Source organism: Crotalus tigris, unplaced genomic scaffold (assembly GCF_016545835.1).
Source record: "Crotalus tigris isolate CLP2741 ecotype Arizona unplaced genomic scaffold, ASM1654583v1 scf7180000020325.31573, whole genome shotgun sequence".
In the NCBI taxonomy this organism is placed as follows: domain Eukaryota; kingdom Metazoa; phylum Chordata; class Lepidosauria; order Squamata; family Viperidae; genus Crotalus; species Crotalus tigris.
The window spans coordinates 20,065-31,573 of NW_024097965.1; the positions used below are offsets into that span (position 1 = coordinate 20,065).

Below are 11,509 nucleotides of genomic sequence, written 5' to 3' on the forward strand. Positions count from 1 at the left end.
ACCACTGTACTTTGTGCATTCTTCGGAGTAAAACTCCAGGGGCAGCTGAAGTAATACTATTTTTTTTAACTCAAAGACTTCTGCTACACCATCTTAGAAGACAGAAGATGAAAATGGAGGAAGAAGGAATGGAACGCAAGAATGAATATCAAGAATGCTACTTCACCACATAAATCAAAACTGAACTGTAGATAATAGATTTAATACTTTTCTTGCCAGCTGTAAATTTAGCCACGGCAATGGTTTTTAGAACCAGAAAGGAAACTTCCCCAACAGCCCTTTTAAATGCTAGACACAGCTGTTGATTGATTATAGATTTTACAGTTTTCTGCCTGGCGTAATTCTAGCCACGGTGATGGTTCTTAGAACCAGAAAGGAAATTACAACGGCCTTTTTAAATGACCAGTGTGGCTGTTGATTGATTATAGATTTTATAGTTTTCTGCCTGGCATAATTCTGGCCATGGCGATGATTCTTAGAACCAGAAAGAAAGCCTCAACGGCCCTTTTTAATACTAGGTGTGGCCGTTGATCTATAAAAGATTTTATAGCTTTAGAGTCCCTGAGATTGAGGGGAGGAACATTTGCACACCTGTTGCCAAATGTTCCTCAGAAGAGACACAGAGGAAGAAACAAAGGCGAAGAAAGAAAAAAGAAGAACCAAGACAGCAAGAAAATGTCTGCAGCTCAAGCCCTATTAGCCTTTGGCTGTGATGGCGCCTCCTACGCTGTGAGGTAAGTTGTATTCTTCAGAGTCTTAGGATATGGAGTGAAGTGGATGGTCCATTCTTCCTAGGAAATTGATGGTCCATTCTTCCTAGGTAACTAGGGGGTAACAACTGCTTCTGAGGTAATAGTAACCACAGTGTATTGTGCATTCATAGGAGTAAAACGCCAGTGGCAGCTGAAGTAATGCTGATTTTTTTTTTGTCTCAAAGGCATGTACTACAGCATCTTAGAGGACAGAAGACTCAGCGTCGATGGTAAAAGTACAAGAAGAAGGAATGGAAATTAAGAAGAATATAATGTTTTAGATAATAGATTTTATATCGTTCTTGCCTGGCATAAATTAAGCCCTGGCAATGGTTATTAGAACCAGAAAGGAAACCTCCCCAACAGCCCTTTTAAATGCTAGGCATGGCTGTTGATCGATAATAGATTTTATAGTTTTCTGCCTGGCGTAATTTTAGCCATGGTGATGGTTCTTAGAACCAGAAAGGAAATTACAGCGGCCTTTTTAAATGACCAGTGTGGCTGTTGACTGATTATAGATTTTATAGTTTTCTGCCTGGCATAATTCTGGCCATGGCGATGGTTCTTAGAACCAAAAGAAAACCTCAATGGCCCTTTTTAATGCTAGGTGTGGCTGTTGATCCATTATAGATTTTATACCTTTCTTGCCTGGCATAATTCTGGCCATGGCGATGGTTCTTAGAACCAGAAAGAAAGCCTCAACGGCCCTTTTTAATGCTAAGTGTGGCCGTTGATCTATAAAAGCTTTTGTAGCTTTAGAGTCCCTGAGATCGAGGGGAGGAACATTTGCACGCCTGTTGCCAAATGTTCCTCAGAAGAGACACGGAGGAAGAAACAAAGGCGAAGAAAGAAAAAAGAAGAACCAAGACAGCAAGAAAATGTCTCCAGTTCAAGCTCTATTAGCCTTTGGCTGTGATGGCGCCTCCTACGCTGTGAGGTAAGTTGTATTCTTCAAAGTTTTATGATATGGAGGGAGGTCAATGGTCCCCCCCCCAGCAAAAAAAATTGATGGTCCATTCTTCCTAGGTAAGTAGGGGTAACACCTGCATCTGAGGTAATAGTAACCACAGTGTATTGTGCCTTCTTAGGTGTAAAACCTCAGTGGCAGCTGAAGTAACGTTGATTTTTTTTTTATTTCAAAGGCATGTACTACAGCATCTTAGAAGACAGAAGACTCAGCTTTGATGGTAAAAGTACAAGAAGAAGGAATGGAAATCAAGAATGAATACGATCTTGTAGATAGTTGATTTTATATCTTTCTTGCCTGGCATAAATTAAGCCCTGGCAACTGTTCTTAGAACCAGAAAAAAAGTTTCAATGGACCTTTTTAATTCTAAGTGTGGCCATTGATGGATAATAGATTTTATACCTTTCTTGCCTGGCATAATTCTAGCCATGGCGATGGTTCTTAGAACCAAAAGAAAACCTCAATGGCCCTTTTTAATGCTAGGTGTGGCTGTTGATCAATTATAGATTTTATACCTTTCTTGCCTGGCATAATTCTGGCCATGACGATGGTTCTTAGAACCAGAAAGAAAGCCTTAACGGCCCTTTTTTATGCTAAGCGTGGCCGTTGATCTATAAAACATTTTGTAGCTTTAGAGTCCCTGAGATCGAGGGGAGGAACATTTGCACGCCTGTTGCCAAATGTTCCTCAGAAGAGACACGGAGGAAGAAACAAAGGCGAAGAAAGAAAAAAGAAGAACCAAGACAGCAAGAAAATGTCTCCAGTTCAAGCCCTATTAGCCTTTGGCTGTGATGGCGCCTCCTACGCTGTGAGGTAAGTTGTATTCTTCAGAGTCTTAGGATATGGAGTGAAGTGGATGGTCCATTCTTCCTAGGAAATTGATGGTCCATTCTTCCTAGGTAACTAGGGGGTAACAACTGCTTCTGAGGTAATAGTAACCACAGTGTATTGTGCATTCATAGGAGTAAAACGCCAGTGGCAGCTGAAGTAATGCTGATTTTTTTTTTGTCTCAAAGGCATGTACTACAGCATCTTAGAGGACAGAAGACTCAGCGTCGATGGTAAAAGTACAAGAAGAAGGAATGGAAATTAAGAAGAATATAATGTTTTAGATAATAGATTTTATATCGTTCTTGCCTGGCATAAATTAAGCCCTGGCAATGGTTATTAGAACCAGAAAGGAAACCTCCCCAACAGCCCTTTTAAATGCTAGGCATGGCTGTTGATCGATAATAGATTTTATAGTTTTCTGCCTGGCGTAATTTTAGCCATGGTGATGGTTCTTAGAACCAGAAAGGAAATTACAGCGGCCTTTTTAAATGACCAGTGTGGCTGTTGACTGATTATAGATTTTATAGTTTTCTGCCTGGCATAATTCTGGCCATGGCGATGGTTCTTAGAACCAAAAGAAAACCTCAATGGCCCTTTTTAATGCTAGGTGTGGCTGTTGATCCATTATAGATTTTATACCTTTCTTGCCTGGCATAATTCTGGCCATGGCGATGGTTCTTAGAACCAGAAAGAAAGCCTCAACGGCCCTTTTTAATGCTAAGTGTGGCCGTTGATCTATAAAAGCTTTTGTAGCTTTAGAGTCCCTGAGATCGAGGGGAGGAACATTTGCACGCCTGTTGCCAAATGTTCCTCAGAAGAGACACGGAGGAAGAAACAAAGGCGAAGAAAGAAAAAAGAAGAACCAAGACAGCAAGAAAATGTCTCCAGTTCAAGCCCTATTAGCCTTTGGCTGTGATGGCGCCTCCTACGCTGTGAGGTAAGTTGTATTCTTCAAAGTTTTATGATATGGAGGGAGGTCAATGGTCCCCCCCCCAGCAAAAAAAATTGATGGTCCATTCTTCCTAGGTAAGTAGGGGTAACACCTGCATCTGAGGTAATAGTAACCACAGTGTATTGTGCCTTCTTAGGTGTAAAACCTCAGTGGCAGCTGAAGTAACGTTGATTTTTTTTTTTATTTCAAAGGCATGTACTACAGCATCTTAGAAGACAGAAGACTCAGCTTTGATGGTAAAAGTACAAGAAGAAGGAATGGAAATCAAGAATGAATACGATCTTGTAGATAGTTGATTTTATATCTTTCTTGCCTGGCATAAATTAAGCCCTGGCAACGGTTCTTAGAACCAGAAAGAAAGTTTCAATGGACCTTTTAATTCTAGGTGTGGCCATTGATTGATAATAGATTTTATAGTTTTCTGCCTAGTGTAAATTTAGCCATGGCTATGGTTCTTAGAACCAGAAAGAAAACCTCTCAGTGGCCCATTTAAATGACCAACGTGGCCAGTGATTAATCATAGATTTTATAGTTTTCTGCCTGGCGTAATTTTAGCCATGGCGATCGATCTTAGAATCAGAAAAAAAGTTTCAATGGACCTTTTTAATTCTAAGTGTGGCCATTGATGGATACTAGATTTTATACCTTTCTTGCCTGGCATAATTCTAGCCATGGCGATGGTTCTTAGAACCAAAAGAAAACCTCAATGGCCCTTTTTAATGCTAGGTGTGGCTGTTGATCCATTATAGATTTTATACCTTTCTTGCCTGGCATAATTCTGGCCATGGCGATGGTTCTTAGAACCAGAAAGAAAGCCTCAACGGCCCTTTTTAATGCTAAGTGTGGCCGTTGATCTATAAAAGCTTTTGTAGCTTTAGAGTCCCTGAGATCGAGGGGAGGAACATTTGCACGCCTGTTGCCAAATGTTCCTCAGAAGAGACACGGAGGAAGAAACAAAGGCGAAGAAAGAAAAAAGAAGAACCAAGACAGCAAGAAAATGTCTCCAGTTCAAGCCCTATTAGCCTTTGGCTGTGATGGCGCCTCCTACGCTGTGAGGTAAGTTGTATTCTTCAAAGTTTTATGATATGGAGGGAGGTCAATGGTCCCCCCCCCCAGCAAAAAAAATTGATGGTCCATTCTTCCTAGGTAAGTAGGGGTAACACCTGCATCTGAGGTAATAGTAACCACAGTGTATTGTGCCTTCTTAGGTGTAAAACCTCAGTGGCAGCTGAAGTAACGTTGATTTTTTTTTTATTTCAAAGGCATGTACTACAGCATCTTAGAAGACAGAAGACTCAGCTTTGATGGTAAAAGTACAAGAAGAAGGAATGGAAATCAAGAATGAATACGATCTTGTAGATAGTTGATTTTATATCTTTCTTGCCTGGCATAAATTAAGCCCTGGCAACGGTTCTTAGAACCAGAAAGAAAGTTTCAATGGACCTTTTAATTCTAGGTGTGGCCATTGATTGATAATAGATTTTATAGTTTTCTGCCTAGTGTAAATTTAGCCATGGCTATGGTTCTTAGAACCAGAAAGAAAACCTCTCAGTGGCCCATTTAAATGACCAACGTGGCCAGTGATTAATCATAGATTTTATAGTTTTCTGCCTGGCGTAATTTTAGCCATGGCGATCGATCTTAGAATCAGAAAAAAAGTTTCAATGGACCTTTTTAATTCTAAGTGTGGCCATTGATGGATAATAGATTTTATACCTTTCTTGCCTGGCATAATTCTAGCCATGGCGATGGTTCTTAGAACCAAAAGAAAACCTCAATGGCCCTTTTTAATGCTAGGTGTGGCTGTTGATCCATTATAGATTTTATACCTTTCTTGCCTGGCATAATTCTGGCCATGGCGATGGTTCTTAGAACCAGAAAGAAAGCCTCAACGGCCCTTTTTAATGCTAAGTGTGGCCGTTGATCTATAAAAGCTTTTGTAGCTTTAGAGTCCCTGAGATCGAGGGGAGGAACATTTGCACGCCTGTTGCCAAATGTTCCTCAGAAGAGACACGGAGGAAGAAACAAAGGCGAAGAAAGAAAAAAGAAGAACCAAGACAGCAAGAAAATGTCTCCAGTTCAAGCCCTATTAGCCTTTGGCTGTGATGGCGCCTCCTACGCTGTGAGGTAAGTTGTATTCTTCAAAGTTTTATGATATGGAGGGAGGTCAATGTTCCCCCCCCCCAACAAAAAATTGATGGTCCATTCTTCCTAGGTAAGTAGGGGTAACACCTGCCTCTGAGGTAATAGTAACCACAGTGTATTGTGCCTTCTTAGGTGTAAAACCTCAGTGGCAGCTGAAGTAATGTTGATTTTTTTTTTTTTATCTCAAAGGCATGTACTCTACACCATCCTAGAAGACAGAAGACTCACTTGTCAGCCTGCAGTGTTGATGGTGAAAAAGGAGGAAGAAGGAATGGAACGCAAGAATGAACATGATCTCCACCAAGAATGCTATTTCACCAATTATGTCAAAACTGACCTTTAGAACAATCGCTGAAAATGTAAGCCACTTTCATGATCACACCACACTACACATTTTAATCCTATCTGTGACCATTGCTACATAATAGGGATTCTCGTTTTCTTGCCTGTTGTATTTTTAGCCCATTCTAGGTGTGTTCCATGATGTACATAAGATTCCATATTTTTCTTGCCTCCTTACTGTTAGGCCTGGCAATGGTTCTTAAAACCCAAAAGAAAATGTCTATGGCCCTTTCTATTGCTAGGCTTGGTCACTGATTATTCTGGCCTAGTGTAATGTTAGCCACAGCTGTACTTCTTAGAACTTGAGAAGGGCCACACAAGCATTCCACATGCCAATCCATCCTGTAAATAGTGATGACTCATTTTTAGAGGTCTTTCAGTCCCTGAGCTTGTGTGACACTCACACCGAATGGATGTGGATAATTATCGGCTCCCAGACTCACTCAGTCCATGAGCAGATACTTTCTGAGACTCACACCAGAAGTCTCTCTCTTTCAGTCCCCGAGTGAGCAGCGAGGGCGAATCACACTGGAGGCGTCAACAGCCCTCGGCTGGAAGTCTCTCCCGGTCCCTGAGGCTCCCCAACTGAGTCTCAAACTGGAAGGGAATCCTTTTGGATCGCTTCCCTCACTGGTCAATGATGATCATGATCATTGCAGTCCATGAAACCAGAGAGACAAAAGAGATGCACTATTCCTGATTCCATCTGCACCGCCCCCCATGTTTAGGCATGGACCCTTGGTCACGCCTCCTTCGCCCCCTGCCACTCGCCTCAGCCCATTTACAGCCAGCTTTCCTCCTCCGTTGCCCTCCCGCAGCCATTCTCCACGGCCAGTGGACCCTTGGTCCTCTGCCCGTCGCCCTTCGGCCTGGACAATTCACCCAGACACCCTTTGTCCCGGGCCTTTGGCTATATGGGACAAATAGCCCCCAGCCATGGTGCTGCGGGGGCAGCATGCGATGAACAACCCCAGGGGCTGGGGAGGGCAGCTGTGATGCAAGATTTTTTTTAAAAAGTGCTCTGCTCTGCATGTTTTGGGGCCTTGCAGCTCTGACCCCAGAATCGGAAGGAGGGGGACTGGCAGCAGAAGTAGCAAGCCACCGGGGCCACTGGGGGGAGCAGTCAGACAAGAGTGTGTTGGGGAACGAGGGAGGGAGGGAGGGGCACCTCAAGGGGACTTCACAAAGACAGCTTGACTCGCAACTCAAACGAAAGAGAGGAGGAGGAGAAAGGCCGGAGCAGCTTCTGCCACAGCCAGGGAGGCGGGTTAGGGGGGCACACAGGCAAACAGGGCTGGTGTGCTGCTGGAACTGGAGCGTCATGGGAGGGAAGCGTGGGCTAATGGGACTGCTTGCGCCTTGGGAGGGAAGGGAGGGCAACTGGCAAGGACTGGGGATGATGGGACTGTGTGCGCCGTCGTGGGAGGGAAGGGAGGGCAAATGGCAAGGGCTGGGGATGATGGGACTGCGTGCGCCGTCGTGGGAGGGAAGGGAGGGCAAATGGCAAGGGCTGGGGATGATGGGACTGCGTGCGCCGTCGTGGGAGGGAAGGGAGGGCAAATGGCAAGGGCTGGGGCTGATGGGACTGCGTGCGCCGTCGTGGGAGGGAAGGGAGGGCAAATGGGAAGGGCTGGGGCTGATGGGACTGCGTGCGCCGTCGTGGGAGGGAAGGGAGGGCAATGGGAAGGGCTGGGGCTGATGGGACTGCGTGCGCCGTCGTGGGAGGGAAGGGAGGGCAAATGGGAAGGGCTGGGGGCTGATGGGACTGCGTGCGCCGTCGTGGGAGGGAAGGGAAGGCAAATGGGAAGGGCTGGGGGCTGATGGGACTGCGTGCGCCGTCGTGGGAGGGAAGGGAGGGCAAATGGCAAGGGCTGGGGCTGATGGGACTGCGTGCGCCGTCGTGGGAGGGAAGGGAGGGCAAATGGCAAGGGCTGGGGCTGATGGGACTGCGTGCGCCGTCGTGGGAGGGAAGGGAGGGCAAATGGGAAGGGCTGGGGCTGATGGGACTGCGTGCGCCGTCGTGGGAGGGAAGGGAGGGCAAATGGGAAGGGCTGGGGCTGATGGGAATGCGTGCGCCGTCGTGGGAGGGAAGGGAGGGCAAATGGGAAGGGCTGGGGCTGATGGGACTGCGTGCGCCGTCGTGGGAGGGAAGGGAGGGCAAATGGGAAGGGCTGGGGCTGATGGGACTGCGTGCGCCGTCGTGGGAGGGAAGGGAGGGCAAATGGGAAGGGCTGGGGCTGATGGGACTGCGTGCGCCGTCGTGGGAGGGAAGGGAGGGCAAATGGCAAGGGCTGGGGCTGATGGGACTGCGTGCGCCGTCGTGGGAGGGAAGGGAGGGCAAATGGCATGGGCTTGGGGGTTGGAACTGTGACCCGTCGTGGGAGGGAAGGGTGGGTAGAAGCCAAGCTGGCCTTGCTGTTTGCCTGTGTGCCCCCCTAACCCGCCTCCCTGGCTGTGGCAGAAGCTGCTCTGGCCTTTCTCCTCCTCCTCTCTTTCGTTTGAGTTGCGAGTCAAGCTTTCTTTGTGAAGTCCCCTTGAGGTGCCCCTCCCTCCCTCCCTCGTTCCCCAACACACTCTTGTCTGACTGCTCCCCCCAGTGGCCCCGGTGGTTGCTACTTCTGCTGCCAGTCCCCCTCCTTCCGATTCTGGGGTCAGAGCTGCAAGGCCCCAAAACATGCAGAGCAGCCACAGCACTTTAAAAAATCTTGCATCACAACTGACCTCCCCAGCCCCTTGGATTGCTCATTGCACGCTGCCCCCGCAGCACCATGGCTCCTGCCTGCCACCCAGCTGGCTGTGGGCTATTTGTCCTGTACAGACAAAGACCCAGGACAAACGGTATCTGGGTGAATTGGCCGGGCCGAAGGGCGACAGGCAGAGGGCCAAGGGCCCACTGGCCGTGGAGAATGGCTGCGGGAGGGCAGCGGAGGAGGAAAGCTGGCTGTAAATGGGCACGGGTGAGTTGATGGGCTGCATTTCTTGGGCAAAAGGCTGCACTGCTGCTGAGGCCATCCTGACTCAGAGGTGATGCCAAGGCACTCCTGACAGGGGTCTTCCTGCCCCTGAGTTACTATTCTGTGAAACTCACACTGAATGAATAGGCAGCCAGACGCTCCCAGGCTCGTCCAGCCTCTGAGCACACACTCTGTGAGACCCACCCTGGGAGGGAGACCCTTTCAGTACCTGAGTGAGCAGCCAGGGCGAGTCACACTGGAGGAGTCAACAGCGCTCAACTACAAGCCTCCTCCGGTGCCCTAGCTGAGTCTCAAACTGGAAGGGAATCCTTTTGAATCGCTTCCCTCCCAACTTCATACCCTGAGAAATAATGTCAGCTGCAGCCAGATCTCTTGCAACCAAAAGTAAACCTGGTGACACACTTTAATACGAGGTATTGCCATCTCTACAAATTAATAACTAGTTTTTTGCTAGAGTGAAACATTATGTCCTTGAACTGGGAAAATAAATCTGTGTGACCCTTTTAAATTCTAGATGTGGCCATTGAAACCCTGAGTAGATTTCTTGCCTGGCTTAATTTAGGCACGATGGTCGTTCTTAGAACCAGAAAGCATCTCAATGGCCCTTTTTAACGCTGGGTGTGCCGGTGATTGATAATAGATTTTATAGTTTTCTGCCTGGCATAAATTTAGCCACAGCCATGGTTCTTAGAACCAGACAGAAAACCTCAACCGCTCTTGTTAATGTCTGGTGTGGCCAGTGATTGATAAAAGATTTCTATTTGGAATAATTTTATCCACGGCTGTTGTTTAAAATGTGTGAGTTTTGTTTTGACTGATAAATATTAAACATGACACACAGTATGGCGGTCACCTCAAGAATTTTGATTTCTTTTGTCACACACATTTGTCTTTTTGTTCCTGAAATTTCTGTTTGACATTTATTTTTTGTAATACAACTGAGTTTTACTCCTGATTTACTGTTGTTAAGTAGTTGTGATGCTTATGGTAGACAAGTTTTATCTTTTACCTGTTTTTATGTATTCTTTCTTATCACCATCTCTTCACCAAGAGATACCTGTTGTGATATTTATGTATTTGAACACTGAAGTTGTGTTTTCTTTCTTCTGAGAAAAATCTTTTGATGACAACTATGGTTCCTTTTACACCTCACCTTTTGTCAAAAATGTCATTTTAAATTAGTGAACTATTTAACCCATGGTATTTTATCATTGCTTTTGTAATTTTTGTGTGACTTTTTATCCTTAAAATATTGGATTATGCTTTTATGTATTTTATCTGTAAGACTGTATTATGTTTTGAATTGTTGTACAAACTGTTGCAACTGGGTAACGCTTGGAAGATATGATGCAGAACAATAAAGTATTTTTTGAGTCTTCCTTCACTATACGTTCCAGCAGCCTGACCGGAATTGAAATGGGGTTTAAATAGAGTATAATACATTATACTTATAGTGTATTATACTCTATTTAAACCCCATTTCAATTCCGGTCGGGCTGCTGGAACGTGCTGCATTGCCTCAGCTGCTGCTTAATCTGTAAGTTTTGGGAGAATCCACCAGGAAAGTAGCGGCCCGCGCGCCTAATGGTGCGCGAATTATATAATTATATAACTAAAAATCACAAACAGTAGCAGTACATTCAGGGCAAGTGTGTGTGACATCCCTTGTATCTAAGATGTCTGGCTTAGTTCAGTGCAACACTTGCTTTGCAGCTGTCTTTCTCAGTACCCTTTTCAAACTTGGAAACTGTCCTATCTGTAAACAAATCACTAGCCTACAAGGACAGATCATTTACCTAGGGTCTGTAATCCGTGCTCTTCGGGCATAAATTAGGTGTCCAGTTCAGCCCCTCTACTCTAGTAAGCCTCCCTGCTATCAGCCCCCTTTACCACAAAGATCCTGCAGGAAAAGGGCAGTGTGGACAACCGTGGGATCTGGCAGGGTGAGAGCTGTGAACCATAAACACAAAGCTTTCGCTGTGTCCCTGCACAACAGTTACAGTGCCCTTGCTGACCTTAATAGGGACATTAAGGAGACAGGTAAAGGTATTTGTGAAGATACCTCAAATAAGCAGGGGATTGTGGTCCGAGATGAAGAACTAGATTCTGACAGGGAAAAGTGTGAATCAGGTATTGCACATCAGTCATGCAAGAATAGAAAGGCTCCCAAAAAGAGAAGCTACCTTCTGGTAGGTGATTCAATTATAAGGGATGTAAATTTAGGGAAGGACACAGAGGCTTTGAAAGAGGTCAGGTGTCTTCCAGGTGCTACTGCCAGTAGGGACAAGAAGCGTATTTTTAAAATAATCAAGAATGGCAGCAAGGACTTGGATGTGGAGGCTATTGTACATCTTGGCACTAATGATCTATCCCAAAAAGATGTACTCTCTGTGCAGAATGATTTCCAGAACTTGGGGAAGGAACTTAGCAGAATAGGCTGTAGGCTTACTTTCTCAGAGGTCTTACCAGTGTATAAGGAGCAAAACGGAAAAGGCCAGCGCATAGCACAAGTCAATATGTGGCTAAAGGAGTGGTGTAAAGGGGA

At 45.7% G+C, this 11,509-nt stretch overlaps 1 long non-coding RNA gene across 1 annotated transcript; it reads left to right on the forward strand.

Moving 5' to 3' along the window:
* The first annotated feature begins 5,595 nt into the window (after nt 1-5,595).
* LOC120318621 lies at nt 5,596-5,974 on the forward strand. The gene is made up of 2 exons (XR_005559548.1): nt 5,596-5,629; nt 5,837-5,974. It is a non-coding gene; the product is annotated as an uncharacterized LOC120318621 (long non-coding RNA).
* The last annotated feature ends 5,535 nt before the right edge of the window (nt 5,975-11,509 follow it).